General features: G+C 34.1%; 1 long non-coding RNA gene across 5 annotated transcripts; it reads right to left on the bottom strand.

Moving 5' to 3' along the window:
• Positions 1-793: 793 nt before the first annotated feature.
• LOC145796727 (uncharacterized) lies at positions 794-16,513 on the bottom strand. 5 transcript variants are annotated; one of them, XR_014337220.1, is made up of 4 exons: positions 16,298-16,513; positions 15,877-15,949; positions 12,971-13,196; positions 794-1,128 (listed from the first exon to the last, which is right to left on the bottom strand). It is a non-coding gene; the product is annotated as an uncharacterized LOC145796727 (long non-coding RNA). The 5 variants fall into 5 exon arrangements; XR_014337219.1 differs by having other exon boundaries at positions 15,877-15,964; positions 16,298-16,411; XR_014337217.1 differs by lacking the exon at positions 16,298-16,513 and adding an exon at positions 16,106-16,291 and having other exon boundaries at positions 795-1,128; positions 15,877-15,964.
• Between the last annotated feature and the right edge of the window lie 1,891 nt (positions 16,514-18,404).

Raw genomic sequence — 18,404 nt, forward strand, 5'->3', positions numbered from 1 at the left:
GAACACGACACAAACCGAACGCGGATTGAAAATGACATGACACGATAACACAAAATAATACACAGGTCGGGTTAGTGTTAAGATAATTCTGACACGAACCTGAGATGACACTACACAGACACGATCCAACACGACACGACGCCTACCCCTAGTTGTGAGAGAAAAATTAAAATAATTATGATTTGTATGTAAAATTTTGTCTTATTAACTATTTTAATTTTTTTTTTGTCTTTATTAATTATTTTAGTCAAAGAGTTGCATCTCAAACAAGGCCTTAGTCTTCTGGTGGCCCAAATTAAAAAAAACAAAACTTTGTTACACATTCTTATGTTGTTTTTTTTTTTTTTTTTTTTTTTTAAAAAAAAAAAAAACTAAGCACATAGATATAGAATGCAAACCCTACATCATATGTGTGGCATATAAAAAAAAATTCTATAATTTAGTTAAGATTTATTTATTTTAAAAACAGTTATATTGTATTTGAATCTTAATTTTTTTGAGTGAAAAGAAAGGAAAATAAAAATGGGAAAAAAGAAAAAAAAATATATTAAATCAATTTGTTGGATAGAAGGATCAAAGGAGTCATGTTGTCTTAGAGGCATCAAAGAATCTGATCCTCTCTTCTGAATTTTTATCTCAATATATATATATATATATATATACCAAAGAGACGGAAGCAACACTAAATTAAAACATAAATAAAACAATAAATAAACTTAAATAAACTAAAATAAATTAAAAAGAATTTTTTTTTTAAATAAGAATAGATAAGCAGAAATAAAATAAACTTACAATCGTTTAAATTAACTTACACTCGGTTACTGGAAGTAACAGGAAAATACAAAATTGTTTACTGAAAGGAACTGGAAAATACAGCTTCTACTTGCATCCTTAAAAACTGAATTTTAAAACAAACTTAAAATTTTACAGAAACTGAGAGAAACTGCAAAAGAAAATTGTGAACTCCTTCTCCCTCTGAATTGGCCTTGATTGAGGAGCCTCTTTTATAGGCAAAGTGGATAACTGTTAAGCTTGTGAACTTGGATCTATGAGGTCCGTGACTGGAGCTGTGAGGTTTGTGACTTCAAAAGTTGGAAAATACTGTGAAACTTGTGACTTCTGAAAAGCCTGAAAATAAGAGGTACTGGGTGCTAAGAGCATCTTTCTGTAACTTTTTTTTTTTTTTTACTTGTAGTGAGGGAATATGACTGCACAGTTGACTAATGGGGAATCAATATATATATATATATATATATATCAACAGCTTTTCTCAAAGTAAGAGTAGTGACGGAAGCTAATGTACATATATGGAATCCAATAACTTTTTAGGCATATGGGTCCTGAGCATCTCGGAATTATGAACCATATGGATCATGACTGGTTGAGGCTTCAGAGAAGGTTGAATCATCCGAGGCTTCATCTTCAATTTGTGATTTAAAATAACTTTTGATAGTATATTTGGTTCGAATTTTTTTAATATTTTTTAGTTAAAATATTTGTATATTTTTAATAATTACTGTCACAAATTATTTTCTATTTATTGTATTGTTATTTTCAAATAAATGACCAAACAATTTATCAGGTATTATCTATGTAGGAGTCAAACAAAAATTAGAATATCATTTTGTTAGCATCTACACAGTTTACCACACACAATTCAATTTTATTCAAATTTTGTTATTCGCTTTCAATAGAAAATTAGTCTGCAATAGCACAAACACATGTACGTATGTATGAAAGAGTTACCAATTTCTTTCTTAAAAAAATAAAAAATAAAAAATAAAAAATAAAAAATAAAAAATAAAAAAGAAAAGTAAAGAAAAAGCCACTGTAGCGGTCAACCGGTAGACTCAAAAAATTCAAAAAATGTACGAAAAGGTGAGAGCTTTGCGTTGGAAGTTTGTTTTGGAATGAGGTCTGCCAAACATGAAACAGAAATATGTTTTGAAATGTGTGGTGGAATTAATTTTTGAAAACCCTATCCAAACGCTTTGTTCACGTGAATGAGTGGAATTGTGATTGAAAAGCTGTGGACCATATGGGTCCTGAGCATCTTGGAATTGTGGACCATATGGATCATGACTAGTTAAGGCTTCAGAGGAGGCTGAATCATCCAAGGCTTCATCTTCAATTTGTGACTTTGCTTGGGCCATCAATAATTTGGCCATTTGGATCAATTCATCACTAGAGGTTGACTTCGGCTTTGCTTTGCGCTTGGCCTTGGATGACTTGGATTTGGAAGGTTCAATGCTGGTTGATGGGCTTCCAAGCTTGATTGTAGTGAGAGGAAGTGGGCTTCCTTGTGTGATTGAAGCATTTGAGTTTTGCTGAGATTTGACCATTGCAGGAGTTGGCGCATGAATGTTAACTAGAAATTCTTGCTGGACTTGTTCAATAATATGATGGGCTTTGAATGCATCCCACCATTTAACAAAATGTTGACGACTGACTATGTTATTGGATAGACTGTATTGCCATTTAAAAATCCAATGGACTTTACATTTGGCCATGAAATGAAGTAACCAAGGAAACTGACTTTTATGCTGGCTGAGCTTGTAAATGGAAGAGAAGTAACCGACTTGTTCTATTAACTCAGAAGGGATGATTTCGGGGATGGCACCATGCTGTGACCACCGTCTCAGGAACCAAGAAGGGAATTCTGATTTGAATTTGTGGTCAAATGAGAAAAAACCAAGAATGACTATATGACTCATTTTGATGTAGGAGGATTTTGAACCAAGCATCAATGTAATCATAGTAACTATATTTTATATCATGGTTGGAAAGGTTTCATAGCAGAAAAGGGAGACCCCATTCTTCTATGGGAACAATATTATGAATGTACAAGGAATGATAAATGATTTTACTGGTCTGGACTCAATCATAGATAGGTTTAATGACGATTGACTTATGGTGGAAAAGGATATCTTTATAAAAGGTTATTCATTTATTGGGATGGGAATGAATGAAATACCATCCATTAGGGAAATAGGATTTGACTAATTCAAGGACATTGTGGATATTTTTGTGGGCTGGTTCTTTGTAAAAGAGATTGAATGACTGTTTAAGAACATAATTTGTTCTTGGGGTAGACTTGTTAGGAGGCATTGGTGTAATTGACTGGTAGGCAAAAGGGTCTGAAGCCAGAGTTGTAGTGTGACTAGGTTTAGGAATATTACCAAGAATTTGGTATCGGTTAACTAGATCAATTGGAGGTGCACCAATGGATTGACTGGATGGCACAATGGCAAGAGGTTTTGTAGTAGGTTTGTGGCTTGACATCTGTAAGAAAAATGACAGAAGTTATCCACTGAGGACATCTAATCTATCCATATGAAAGTTAACTAGATTAGTGTAATGAGCAATGAAATTACGATAACTTCTAATCTGATTGACTTGAAGGTAGGGGTCTTGATGAAAGTAAAGGTCACTTTGTAGTGACTTTAAATAGGATATTTTAATCTTATAATATTGAATAGTTTTGCGGTATCTTGTGACTTGTAATCTGTGTGTAGAACAATAAGGAGTAGGCATGATGCACTATCCTCCCTGTAAAAATTCTAGGGTAAGGAAATCAGGGATAGAATTTTGACTACCAGGAATATATTCAATATTAAAATCAAAAATACTTAAAATGGATTGCCATTGAGCAAAAATATGTTTACTAGCAATATTTTGAACATCTTTTTCCAAAACATATTTTGCATTTTTGCAATCAACACGTAATAGGAATTTTTGATTAAAATGTCATCTTGAAATTTACTAATACATAAAACAATAGATAAAATTTCTTTTTTAATAGTACTATAATTTTTTTGTGCTTTGTTCCAAACACCAGAATGAAAACGAACAATTTGTTCAGATGACTGGGGAGTGAATTTCTGAAGGAGAATGCCACCATAACCATTGTAACTGGGTTTTGTCTAAGATTTCATCAGGGAACTTAGAAGCAAACTCAATAGATCGACTGATAGAAAGAATAGTACTTTGGTATATATCATAACCTAAGAATCTAACTTTAGTTTGGAATAGCTTAATTTTAGGAGCAGAAATGACTAGACCATTATATTTGATAATATGGAGAAAGAAATTAAGATGTTTCCAATGTTCATCGAGTGACTTAGAGAAAATGAGGATATCATCTATGTAGACAATAGAAAAATGACTAAAGGGATTAAAAATTTCATTCATAATGTTTTGGAATTCACTAGGAGCATTTTTTAATTCAAAGGGCATGACATTCTATTCGTAATGGCCAATAGGTGTAGTAAAGGTAGTTTTATAGCAACCATCAAGATGAATTTGTATTTGCCAAAATCCATTTTTAAGATCAAATTTACTAAAGATGATAGCTTGACTAAGTCTTTTAATGTGGTCTTTTTTATTAGGGATTGGATAGCGTATCCATTCTAAAACTTTATTTAATGGTTTACAGTTAATGACTAATCGTAGAACACCACGTTCAAGTTTAGCATTTTTATTAACATAAAAAGCAAGGCAAGACCAAGGGGATTTGCTTTTACTAATGATATTATTGGCAAGTAAATCATTAATTTCTTTTTTACACATTTTGACTAATCCTTTATTCATTTGAATTGGGTGAGATTTAGTAGGGATTTGTCGTTCATTAAAATTTTTAATATAAGGTAAAGTGACCACATGTTTTTTTCTATGCCAGAAAGCACTTGGTAAAGTAGAGCAAACTGTGGTTTCTAACTGCGTTTTAAATTTGTTAATTTTTGATATAAGAATTGGATTAGTTAATTGAGTTTCAATTCGTTTATACTTGGCTTCTTCTTTGAGGAATTTAAGTTGTTTGGTTAATCGATTAATAGATTAAGAAATGAAATATTCTTTTAATTGATTTAATTCATTGATTTCGGGAGGAGACAGAAATTTAAAAGTTACAGTGTGACTAAAAGCTTGCGTTGTTATTCCATGATTAGTAGTAGTGAATGAATACAATAAAAAGATAAATGGAGTGCCTAAAATGACTTTATCTGTTAAGTTTCGAACTAAAACAAATGATGTTTTAAAACAAACATTATTTTGACAAATATGTGCCTTTGGTAATTTATATTTAATATGCATTTGACTTCCATTAGCGGAACTTAATTGTTTAGTAGATTTATGATAGTATTTGGTAGGGATTAAACCATCTTGGATACAGTTTAAATCAGCATCAGTATCAATTAATGTAATGACTTCTATTTCAAAATCATTAATAACCAATTTGACTTTCGAATGCCATTTTTGAATGTTAATTCGATTGATCATATTGTGGCGATTACTATCTTGATTATCATTGTCACTATTAGAGTGATTATCGAAGATGACACAGTTTGGATCTTAACTAGAACTAGATTCATTAGATTTGTGGAAATCATTAAGACTTTTATTGATCTTTAATATGAAAATTTCTTCCTCTAAAGATTTGTCTTTAGTTTTTAATTCTGGAGTAGTTAATTTAATTTGGTTAATCTCATTTTGTAAATCTTGTAAGGTTACTTCTTTATGTATTTTCGTTTTAAATCGTTCTAAAGTTTTATTTAAACTAATAATTGGTTTTTCAGGACGGGGTTTTTTTATCTTTATTTATGAGTAAGGATTTTAACTTATTAGTATATTGTCTTTTTAATTCAGGATTTTCTAATTTACTAATTAATTCGATTAATGAATCTTCTTCTTGTTGTGATTTACTAAGAACATTGATTTATTTACAGCAAGTATCATTACATCCTAATTCAATTTCATTGTCAGTATTATCAATAGGAGAATAATAGGTAGAAGTATCACTAGAGGGAATATCATTGCTAGATGAATGACTAGATTGAATAGGAGATTGATTTGGAGTAGCGGTTAATTTAAATATGTCGAGTATTTGACTTTGATGTTCGCCAGTAATTTGTAGTTGATTAAGCTTAGCTTTAAGTTTTTCTTTTACTTTACATTTATTATAATAATGACCATTTTTACCACAATTGTAACAAGTAACATCTTGAGTAGATTTTGACTTATTAGATCTTTTATGATATTTCTTGTTGGGTTTAGTATAAAACTTATCAGGTGATTTGGTATATGAATATTTTTTTTAGTATAATATTTACGTGAAGATTTCTTCTTATTATTTTTGCGTGGCAGGTCAACAATGGAAGCAATTTATCTTTTGAGGAGAGTAATAGAAAAGTATAGAGAAAAAAAAGAAGAAGAGATATTCATATGGTGTTTATTGACCTTGAGAAAGCATATGCAAGGGTTGATTTCCCAAAAAAAAAAAAAAATACAATAAATAAAAATTAAAAGTTGTGTGGGTTGTGTCTACATCATATTATGATTAAATGATTGATTTTGAAAAATATAAAGTTGAAATATTTTTCATCTTTGATTTTGGAATTTATTTTTGAGAAAAATAAATTGGTATTGAGGAATATTGTGTAAATTATTGAGTAGGGATTATAGAGTTATTTTGGGATTAAAAACTCTACAAGTGTTACATTTTTGATATTTTGTGAAAGATGGTGTGTTGATGATTTAGTTTTTGTTCATTTTTTTTTTTTTTGCGAAAAAGAAAGTATGAAATGAGGACTTTTGAACTCTCAATCTTAAAAGTGTACTCTTGGGCATATTTCAAAATTTTTCATGTAAATATCATATTGATTAGTTAACTTTAGAAAGGTTGTGAAAATTGTTATTTGAAGAGAATTTCGAAAATATTGGCTATTTGAGTAACTTGGCATGAAATGTGATTATGTTTGAAAGATGAGTTGGGTTAAGTTATATTTGGTATTATTTCTTTTGAAAAAATGTGAAGATATTGAAATTACTAATTTAGTGGATTAAATTAGTTTGGTTAAAAGTGTGTTATTGAGATTATACCATAACTTTTAATATAGTATAATGGAAGTGTTATTCTTTCATAAGTATGAGATTTGGAGAAAATAAGTGAGATGAAGTTGTTTGGTGTGAAACAAAGTTGAACTAAGATTATTGGTTAAGTTAAGGTGATTTAGTATTGGGTTCCTAGTTTTGCTAGTTCACTAATGTTATAATAATAATTTCGTACTTCAAAATTTTTATGAGATATTTGATTGGTTTTGGCGGCCTTTGACAAGAAAAGAAAATAATGTGTTTTTAGCTCGTTTAGAGCAAATGGATGAATTGGTTTAAAACAAAAAATGAGTTGTCAAAAGCTTCTAGTTATTTATTATTTTCCTTGGTTTAATTTGATGGAGTTGATGTTGATAATTGGAAAGTGAACACTTGTGTTATATTTTATAATTATAGTCAAGATAAGATTTTGATATAATTGATTAAGTGTTGGAATACTCACTTATGCTTATTAAGAATTATGATTTAACTTGAAGATCCTGAGATTTTACTTGCATGAGAAAAATGGGAATTTGATTCTATTTAATGTTTGGGAAGGGGATGAGTTTTTGGAAAGATTGTAATTACATTTCATTGATAAAATATGTGAGATAGAAATTGATGAACCTATTGTTTACAAGTTTTGGTCTTGGTAACCGGTAGAGAATTACCATGTTGGTATTTAAATGAGGAGATCCTTGGAAATGTGAGAAAATGTTTGATTTTGGAAGTTTGTTTTATATAAAGAATATTGTTGAATTGTCTTGAAAAAACTAAGTTGGAAGTTGTTGATTTACATGTGGTACATACATGAACATCGACATTATTATATTATCTCTTGGAATTGTATCATGATATTACATTGATAGAGATATGGAGTTTGATCACAATGGAACATTGTGTGGTGGAATTGAATTTGGAACTATCTTAATGCATTATTACATATTGCATTGCCATTACATTTCATTGTTATCATGGATTTTGGATTGCAATTGAAAACTATTGTTTTGAGAAATGAATTGTTTATGGGAAACAAGATCATTTGGATTTGTTTTGGGTACATACGTTGGTAAGTCCGAATAGGGGGTGTAGTTTGATGTTAGTTTAAGTTGGCCTGAGTGTTCATGGTGAAAGACTGAAAACACACACGGAGGAGGTACCATTGCCCTTCCGGTGAGAGACCGGTAAAATGGGGACTTGGTAGTGTTCGATATGTCTACTTGCAGACACCAGCCTAGGGATTACCTGAGTCGTATTTACCACCTTGAAATTTTATTGAATTTGTTGGATTAATGTGTTTTCAAATTGGCATTGTGCATAAGATTTTCAAAAGATGAGAAAAATATTTTGAGCATGACATGGCATATGCATTCATCTTATAAAATTGTATAAAATGTATTTGATGCTTTGTTAGATGTCATTATGAATTGTTTAATTATTTGATTCAATTGATAATGAGATAATTGAATGAATTGAAAATGATATGTCATGTTGCTATTGAAGCATATTTATTTATTTAAGTTAACTGGTTGTGGTTAATTAAAAAATTGGATTTAAGAGATTATGTAATAGAATCATATGGTTTAACATGATATGATTTCACGTATCTGTATGAGTACCTTTGTACCCGCATCTCTTCTAATGTTTTAATATGAGATTGTTTAGTGAGCTAGTGGTTGCTCACATCCTGCCTGTACATGTGTACAGGGAATGCTTTTTGGATTTGAAGATCAAGCAATGGATTTTACCATTTCATAAGTGTAATGTAGTGATGGATTGTACTACATTTGTTTGTTTGGCTGAGTGTTATTATTTTTTTTTTTTTGTAAAGAGTAGCGTCCTTTCTTTTATTGTAAGTTTCAGGGCATTTCTTTTATTTGTATGTAAATATCATTGTTGTATAACGAGAGGGAACATGTATATTTAGTTATTCATCATTTCATTCAAGGATGAATTGTCATTTGTAAATGGACTTAATTAATGAATATTGGTAATGTTATCCAAGTAATAAAATATGGGGCATGACAATAGAGTGCCCCGGGATATAATATGGTGGATGTTAGAGAAGAAAGGGGTGACAAAAGGTTACATTGATGTGATTAGGGACCTGTATGAAGGGGTGGTGACCACTATTAGATCACCTGCTGGAGAGACAAATGAATTTCCTATCACTGTAGGGTTATACCAAGAATCTACCTTAAGTCCTTATCTTTTTACTTTAACTATGGATTAGTTGACGAGAAATATTCAGGATGACATGCCATGGTGCATGCTTTTTGCAGACGATATTGTGCTAGTGGATGAGACTAGAGAAGGAGTTAACACAAAGTTGGAGACTTGGAGAAAAAATCTTGAATCTAATGGATTCCGAATAAGCAGAACTAAGACAGAGTACATGGAGTGTAAATTTAGTAACAGTAATAATGAAAGCAGAGGAGAAGTGAAGATTGAGAACCACGAACTGCCTAAGAGTGAACATTTTCGTTATTTAGGGTTAATTATCACAACAGTGGGGGAGATTGATGCAGATGTGGCCCATAGGATTAAGGCAGGATGGTGAGTTCTATACTTTAATTTTAGTCTAGTGGGTATTCGTTTATTGCACAGTACCCCAGACGCATTTCTCCACGATTTTGATCCCCGATGGCCTATTTACAAGCTTAAATGTTGGAAAAATTCATTTTTGGACTTAGTTTTCAAACCAGCAGTCCCATGCTAGTTCTGTAAGTTTACACAAGTTATAACGGTTGCTTCTGAGGTGATTGACGTGTTCCCTGGGTCTTCTCGTGGTTGTTTAATGATTTTGGCTCCCGATGGCCTATTTTCAAGCTTAAGAGTTAGAAAAAGTGCCTTTTTTGACTTAGTTTTCAAACCGGGAGTCCCGTGCTAGTTCCGTAAGTTTTCACAACTTACATTGGTCCCTCCTGAGGTGTTTGAGGTGTTCCCCGCACCGTCTCGTAGTTGTTTAACGATTTTGGCCCCTGATAGCCTATTTTCAAGCTTAAGTGTGAAAAAATGCATTTTTGGACTTAGTTTTCAAACTGGGAGTTCCGTGCTAGTTCCATAAGTTCCACAACTTATATTAGTCCCTCTCAAGGTGTTTGAGGTGATCCCCAGGCCATCTCGTGGCTGTTACACGATTTTGGCCTCCGATGGCCTATTTTCAAGCTTAAGTGTGAAAAAAGTGCTTTTTTTCAACTTAGTTTTCAAACCGGAAGTCCCGTGCTAGTTCCATAAGTTTCTACAACTTACATTGGTCTCTCCCGAGGTGTTTGAGCTGTTCCCTGGGACGTCTCGTGGCTGTTACACGATTTTGGCCTCTGATGGCCTATTTTCAAGCTTAAGTGTGAAAAAGTGCATTTTTGGATTTAGTTTTCAAACCGGGAGTTCCGTGCTAGTTCCGTAAATTTTCACAACTTACATTGGTCCCTCCCGAGGTATTTGAGGTGTTCCCCGGGCCATCTCGCGGCTGTTGCACGATTTTGGCCCCCGATGACCTATTTTCAAGCTTAAGTGTGAAAAAAATGCATTTTTTGACTTAGTTTTCAAACAGGAAGTCCCGTGCTAGTTACGTAAGTTTTCACAACTTACGTTGATCCCTTCCAAGGTGTTTGAGGTGTTACCCAGGCCTTCTCGTGACTGTTACACGATTTTGGCCTCCGATGGCCTATTTTCAAGCTTCAGTGTGAAAAAGTGCATTTTTGCACTTAGTTTTCATACTGGGAGTCCCGTGCTAGTTCTGTAAGTTTCCACAACTTACATTGGTCTCTCCCGAGATGTTTGAGGTGTTGCCTGGGCCGTCTCGTGGCTGTTACACGATTTTGGCCTCCGATGGCCTATTTTTAAGCTTAAATGTGAAAAAGTGCATTTTTGGACTTAGTTTTCAAACCGGGAGTCCTGTGCTAGTTCTGTAAGTTTCCACAACTTACATCGGTCCCTTCTGAGCTGTTTAAGGTGTTCCTCGAGCCATCTCATGGCTGTTGCATGATTTTGGCCCCCGATGGCCTATTTTCAAGCGTAAGTATGAAAAAAGTGCATTTTTCCACTTAGTTTTCAAACCGGAAGTCCCGTGCTAGTTCTGTAAGTTTTCAAAACTTACGCTAGTCCCACCTGGGGTGTTTGAGGTATTCCACGGGCCATCTCGTGGTTGTTGCACGATTTTGACCCCCTGATGGCCTATGTTCAAGCTTAAGTGTGAAAAAAGTGCCCGTGCTTGTTCCATAAGTTTTCTCAACTTACATTGGTCCCTCTCAAGGTGTTTTAGGTGTTGCCTGGGCTGTCTCGTGGCTGTTGCACAATTTTGGCCCCCTGATGGCCTATTTTCAAGCTTAAGTGTGAAAAAGTGCCTTTTTCGACTTAGTTTTCAAACCGGAAGTCCCGTGCTAGTTCCATAAGTTTTCACAACTTACGTTGGTCCTTCCCTTGGTGTTTGAGGTATTGTCTGGGCCGTTTCGTGGCTGTTGCACGATTTTGGCCCCCGATGGCCTATTTTCAAGCTTAAGTGCGAAAAAATTGCAAAAAAAGTGCTTTTCTTCGACTTAGTTTTCAAATCGGAAATCCCATGCTAGTTCCGTAAGTTTTCACAACTTATGTTGGTCCCTCCCGATGTTTTTGAGGTGTTTCCTGGGCCTTCTCGTGACTGTTACACGATTTTGTCCTCCGATGGCCAATTTTCAAGCTTAAGTGTGAAAAAGTGCTTTTCTTCGACTTAGTTTTCAAACCGGGAGTCCCATGTTAGTTCCGTAAGTTTCCACAATTTGCATTGGTCCCTCCCGAGGTGTTTGAGGTGTTCCCTGGGCCGTCTCGTGGTTGTTACACGATTTTGGCCTCCGATGGCCTATTTTCAAGCTTAACTTTGAAAAAGTGCATTTTTGGACTTAGTTTTCAAGCCGGGAGTCCCATGCTAGTTCCGTAAGTTTCCACAACTTACATTGGTCCCTCCCAAGGTGTTTGCAGTGTTCCTCGGGCCGTCGTGTGGCTGTTACACAATTTTAGCCTCCGATGGCCTATTTTCAAGCTTAAGTGTGAAAAAGTGCATTTTTGGACTTAGTTTTCAAACCGGGAGTCCCGTGCTAGTTCCGTAAGTTTTCACAACTTACATTGGTCCCTCCCGAGGTGTTTGAGGTGTACCCCGAGCCATCTTGTGGCTGTTTGACGATTTTGGCTCCCGATGGCCTATTTTCAAGCTTAAGTGTGAAAAAGTGTCTTTTTCGACTTAGTTTTCAAATCGGAAGTCCCGTGCTAGTTCTGTAAGTTTCCACAACTTACATTAGACCCTATTGACGTGTTTGAGGTGTTCCTCAAGCCGTCTCATGGCTGTTGCATGATTTTGGCCCCCGATGACCTATTTTCAAGCTGAAGTATGAAAAAAGTGCCTTTTTCGACTTAATTTTCAAACCGGAAATCCCGTGCTAGTTCCGTAAGTTTCCACAACTTACATTGGTCCTTCCCGAGGTGTTTGAGGTGTTCCCTAGGCCGTCTCGTGGTTGTTACACGATTTTGGCCTCCGATGGCCTATTTTGAAGCTTAAGTGTGAAAAAGTGCATTTTTGGACTTAGTTTTCAAATCGGGAGTCCCGTGATAGTTCTGTAAGTTTCCAAAACTTACATTGATCTCTCCCATGGTGTTTGAGGTGTTCCCCGAGCTGTCTTGTGGCTGTTTGACGATTTTGGCCCCCGATGGCCTATTTTCTAGTTAATTGTGAAAAAGTGCCTTTTTCGACTTAATTTTGAAACCGGAAGTCCCGTGCATTTTTGGACTTCATTTACATTTGTTCCTTTCGAAGTGTTCATGATGTCTCCCGTGCTTTTTTGTGCCTATTTGAAGCTTCCCTCCCTTCCCAAGACTTATTTTCGTGCCTAAGCATTGGAATAGTTCAAATTTCAAAATAGTTTTCAAATCGAAAGCCACATGCTTGTTCTGTAAGTTTGCACATCTGTGACTCATAATATGGGAGAAGAGAATATTTCCTTCATCTTCATTTCTTAGAGTTGAAAATAAAAGGGTCATGACATAGTTTGGTCCAGAATCTATGAGAAATAATACTTGTAATTATCAAAGGGACAAATAATATACAAATGTATCATCAAACAGAAGAAATTACCTTTTCTTGGGTAAGTAAGAAATCAACAACTCTGACAGTACAACCTGCATAGAAAACCAGGCTGCCATCTGAAGTTGATAATGAAATCAAAAGAATGAGAAGAAGGACATCAAATCAATTCTCATCCAGCAATATGAGGCGATCTTGACCTTCCACTAGCTTTGTAGATCAAATCACATCCTCGGTTTTTATCTCAGGTAGAATTTCTCTCGCAACAGTTGTGTATCTATACATGGCACCAAAAAAATGCAATTAACTTTACCTGACCAAACCAAATCAAATCAAAATTTAAAACTAAATAGATAAAATAATACACAAAAGGAACTCATCAATTTTCATGTCACCAACTAATAAAAAATTATAAACAAAATTTGATGGAAATCATAGAATACTTCAATAATTTACTCCATAAATAAACTACTCTCATTCGCATGGGAATAGAACTCACAATATCACAGTATTTATGGAGTAACCTATTGCAGGTCAATATCCGTTTTTATTATGGAAATATATATATATATATATATATATTTTAGTTAGTCTAAAAGTTGTATAAAGTTGTCCAAAAAATATGAGTCTAATGTCACATGATTTTTTGATTTTATAAAAATCATAAAACAAGTTGGGTTAGTTCATAATAGCTAAGCTTTGGGCCATAAGTGGATTTTGATAAATTGATTCATCCAACTTATCCACTCTCAGTTAGTTCATATTAGGGATATATGTTTTCACTCAATAAAGTGGGTGAAATATGGGTTTCCAGTCTATAGTAGGTCTCGAGTGGTAGATTAATGAGATTTTATATTTTTTTTTTTTTGTAACTAGTTCTTTAATTATTTTTGTGTCCTTGTTTTGGTTATTGACATAAATATAAATACTTATGTTAAAGCCTGCTATTGTCCATCACTTCACTCCAAACCATCCTTAGGTCTCTATGAAATTTAAGATATTGAAGGAATTTTGTGACATAACTTATCTACCAGTAAGGATTTTTAGTCTGGGATTTTTCAATACAACTAGCCGTTTGATGGGGTAAAATAGTTATTATATCATTATAAAGAAATATGGGATTGTTTGAAGTTTCGGATACTGAACCTCAGAGGAGTTTGAAAATGTGAACCTCAGAGGGTTCCTTCCACTCTAAATGCATGTGAAAAGATGACTATCGTACTCTCTTGCACGTTGCTTCAAATCCCTTACAAACATCACTCTTTCTATCACTGTTTTCTACCCCAAAACCCATAAATGCTTTAGCTTTAAGAAGCTATTTTTCTACTATCCCACAGTTCCATATGAAAGAATGCATTCGCCAGTTCCATTACAAAATCCAAAGTTCCAACAAAGAGGGAATATAAGATGGGGAAGCAGTCTTGTAATTTGTTCCAATCTATTTCCTGTGACCATTGATGCTCCTTGCAAAAATGCTCTCGACCTGGAATTGACACTACCTTAGACCTGAATGAGCTGCAAGTTGTATTCTTATCTTTTGCAATTCATCAATAAAAAAAATATAAAGGCAAAGAAAGAAAGGAAAATGAGAAACTGAAAAAAGGGATAGAAACTGTGTTAAAATAACATAATTTCAATGTAAAGATCAGAACTTAGACCTGAACTAGAATTTTACTATATATCCTAGTGAGAGACTATTTGTTCCAAGTTTAAAAGTTTGTCAACTTAAGGTTTGCAGAAGAATGGAAAAAGGAAACAAAAGAAGTGGAATAACGTGTCTTAGGGTGGGGAAATTGTTTTATATCATAGGGATGTTTTTCATCAAGTTGTAGACCTTTGTACACATTTTATTTTAGACTCTAAAAGCCACTACATTGTCAAATCATTAGAATTTTTATGCATCTTCAACAATGTTCTAGTTGACTGAAATAGATGGGAAAGAAAGACTTCAAATTGTGTTTTTGGTGAAATTCTTGTGCAATGGAGGTAGCTGATAAAAGAAAAATAAATAAATAAATCTTATAAGATCGAGTTACAATTAGTGCGTATTTTCTCTCATTTTTTAGTTTTCTTATTGTGTATCTGTGTGTGTTCTTGGCATCAATGATCAGTTTCTTCCAAATTGACCCACTATTTCTTAAAGTTGATCCATTGCCCACTAGCCAAAGGCAATACCCATAAAAGGGAAGCAATAATGCCTTTTACTTGCAACACCGTGAACAATCAACTAAATAGACTCAAACATGGTATTCTTTGGCACACACAAGAATACCTTGCTCTAGTGGGAGCCACATTGACTCTTTGACCTATAGCCCCATTCCCATTATTTCTAACAGTTGAAATAATTATCACATCCTCCTCACCGCCTTGAAACCCATCAACTGAGCGAACACTCACAAAGAAGTCACTCATTGCATCTGTACTGTATGTTGTTCCAAGTTTCTCTTGAATTGCAATAACCTAAGCATTGTATGGTGATATCACACCAATGCTAACCCTCTGTTTTAAGGCAATGGATTCTATAATGGGAAAAATAAATAGTCAGTTCTGCAATTCAATGGTCAAAAAGCAGAACAGTTAGGGGAAGTGTCTTTGTTTGCTATTTCTTTGATTTTTCGCCAAAATCAAACTAAACTAACCCAAAAAGCCAAAGGCAGGCTCATTTTAACTAAACCCATAAAATGAAACTCCAATACTCAAAATTTCTATAGTTTGATGGACTTTTCCTGGATTTTCTTGGCACCCAAATAGAAATAACTATCAATAGAAAAGTGAGGAAATCTTCCTACCTTCATCTTGTGGCAACTTTGAGTCAGAAAATCTCAATGACCATAAGTAACTCAGTCCAATAATCAAAAGTACAACAGTGTTTCTATGAAGAATAAGAAGAGAAGAAGAGAAGAGAAGAGAAGAGAAGAGAAGAGAAGAAGAAAAGAGAAGAGAAGAGAAAAATATACCTTAGTTGTCGCCACCGCTTGCTGATCACTGCCACTACTGTCGCTAGCCCATTGCCTCCACCCCAAATTAGAACTACATCATCAGCAACTACATCATCAACAACTATCACTAATTAATTTCTACACAGCAACTTACATTTATGGAAAAAATTAGGGTTAGAAATTGGGGACAATCACACAGAGAGAGAGAGAGAGAGAGACAGTAACCAAGTTAGGGTTAGAGAAAAACCAAGTGAGGAGGTCGCAGGCAGCAAAGCATCCAACCAATTAGGGTTCAAATTAGGGAAAAACAAGTTACGAAAGTGAGAGACGAGAAGGGGGATAGCGAGATAGAAAATAGGGGAGACAGAGGTCGAAAAAAGCGAAAAGAGGGCAGGGGAGAGAAAGTGAGGCAAAAATAGGGAGGGAGAGAGAGAGATACCTGTTGTAGCGAGTGTTGGTAGGCAACGTGCGGGTTAGCCAGTGTGACAAAGATGGACGGACGGTGTGGCGGGGATGGATGGGTGAGGGCGTGACAAAGATATAGAAAGTAAAATAGATGCATCTAAATAGAGAGATATCTATCTCTTGGTTCAGTTTTATTTTTTTTATTGATTTGAAGCATTTGGTGACAGAATTTAGTTTTTCTCTCTAAAAACAATATATTTGGAGACGAAATTATTTCCTCTCTAAATTTTTTTATAATGGTGACGAAAGATTTTGTCTCCAAAATGGTGCCAAATCTTTCAAGGGCGCGAAATTATTTTGTGACAAAAATAATATTTAGAGACGAATAAAATTTTCGTCACCTATTGTTTTATTTAATTTTAAGCATTTGGTGACGAAATTTGGTTTTCGTCTCTAAAAATAGTACAATTGGAGACAAAATCTTATTTTCATCACTAAAACATGTATATTTGGAGACGAAATATTTTTTTGTCATGCGTTTTCGACACCATAGACCTTTTTTGTTGTATCAAATACAATGGTCTAGTCATTTATGGTCCTAAGATTAAGCTATTCCAAACTAAAGTTAGATTCTTAGGTTATGATATCTACCAAAGTACTATTCTTCCTATTAGTCAATCTATTGAGTTTGCTTCTAAGTTCCCTGATGAAATCTTAGACAAAACCTAGTTACAACGGTTTTTAGGTTCCTTAAACTACATTGTTGAATTTTACAAAGACCTTAGGAAAACTTGTCAACCCCTTTTTGATAGGTTGAAAGATAATCCTTCTCCTTGGTCTTCTACTCATACTACTATTGTTCAACAAGTCAAAAAATATGTCAAGACCTTGCCTTGTCTTGGCATTCCTACTGAAAATTCATTCAAATTATTCAGACTGATGCTTCTGATGTTGGTTATGGTGGCATTCTCCTTTAGAAAATCACTCCCCAGTCATCTGAACAAGTTCGTTTTCATTATGGTGTTTGGAACAAAGCACAAAATTTTTTTAGTACTTTTAAAAAAGAGATTTTATTTATTATTTTATGTATTAGTAAATTTCAAGATGACATTTTAAATCAAAAATTCCTATTACGTGTTGATTGCAAAAATGCAAAATATGTTTTGGAAAAAGATGTTCAAAATATTGCTAGTAAACATATTTTTGCTCGATGGCAATCCATTTTAAGTATTTTTCATTTTGATACTGAATATATTCCTGGTAGTCAAAATTCTATCCCTGATTTCCTTACCCGAGAATTTTTACAGGGAGGATAATGCATCATGCCTACTCCTTATTGTTACACACAGATTACAAGTCACAAGATACCGCAAAACTATTCGATATTATAAGATTAAAATATCCTGTTTAAAGTCACTACAAAATGACCCTTACTTTCATCAAGACCCCTACCTTCAGTTCCTCAAATTAGAAGTTATCGCAATTTCATTGCTCATTACACTAATCTAGTTAACTTTCATATGGATAGATTAGATGTCCTCAGTGGATGCTAATCTACTTCTGTCATTTTTCTTACAGATGTCAAGCCACAAACCTACTACAAAACCTCTTGCCATTGTGCCATCCAATCAACCCATTATTGCACCTCCAATTGATCTAGTTAACCGATACCAAATTCTTGGTAATATTTCTAAACCTAGTCACACTTCGGCTTTGGCTTCGGACCCTTTTGCCTGCTAGTCAATTACACCAATGCCTCCTAACAAGTCTACCCCAAGAACAGATTATGTTCTTAAACAGTCATTCATTCTCGTTTACAAAGAACCAGTCCACAAAAATATCCACAATGTCCTTGAATTAGTCAAATCCTATTTCCCTAATGGATGGTTTTTCATTCATTCCCATCCCAATAAGTCAATAACCTTTTATAAGGATATTCTTTTCCACCATAAGTCAATCATCATTAAACCTATCTATGATTGAGCCCAGACCAGTAAAATCATTTATCATTCCTTGTACATTGTTCCCATGGAAGAATGGAGTCTCCCTTTTCTGCTACGAGACCTTCCCAACCATGATATAAAATATAGTTACTATGATTACATTGATACTTGGTTCAAAATCCTCTTACACCAAAATGA

This window comes from Camellia sinensis, chromosome 8, assembly GCF_055761805.1.
Source record: "Camellia sinensis isolate YWXY chromosome 8, ASM5576180v1, whole genome shotgun sequence".
Classification (NCBI taxonomy): domain Eukaryota; kingdom Viridiplantae; phylum Streptophyta; class Magnoliopsida; order Ericales; family Theaceae; genus Camellia; species Camellia sinensis.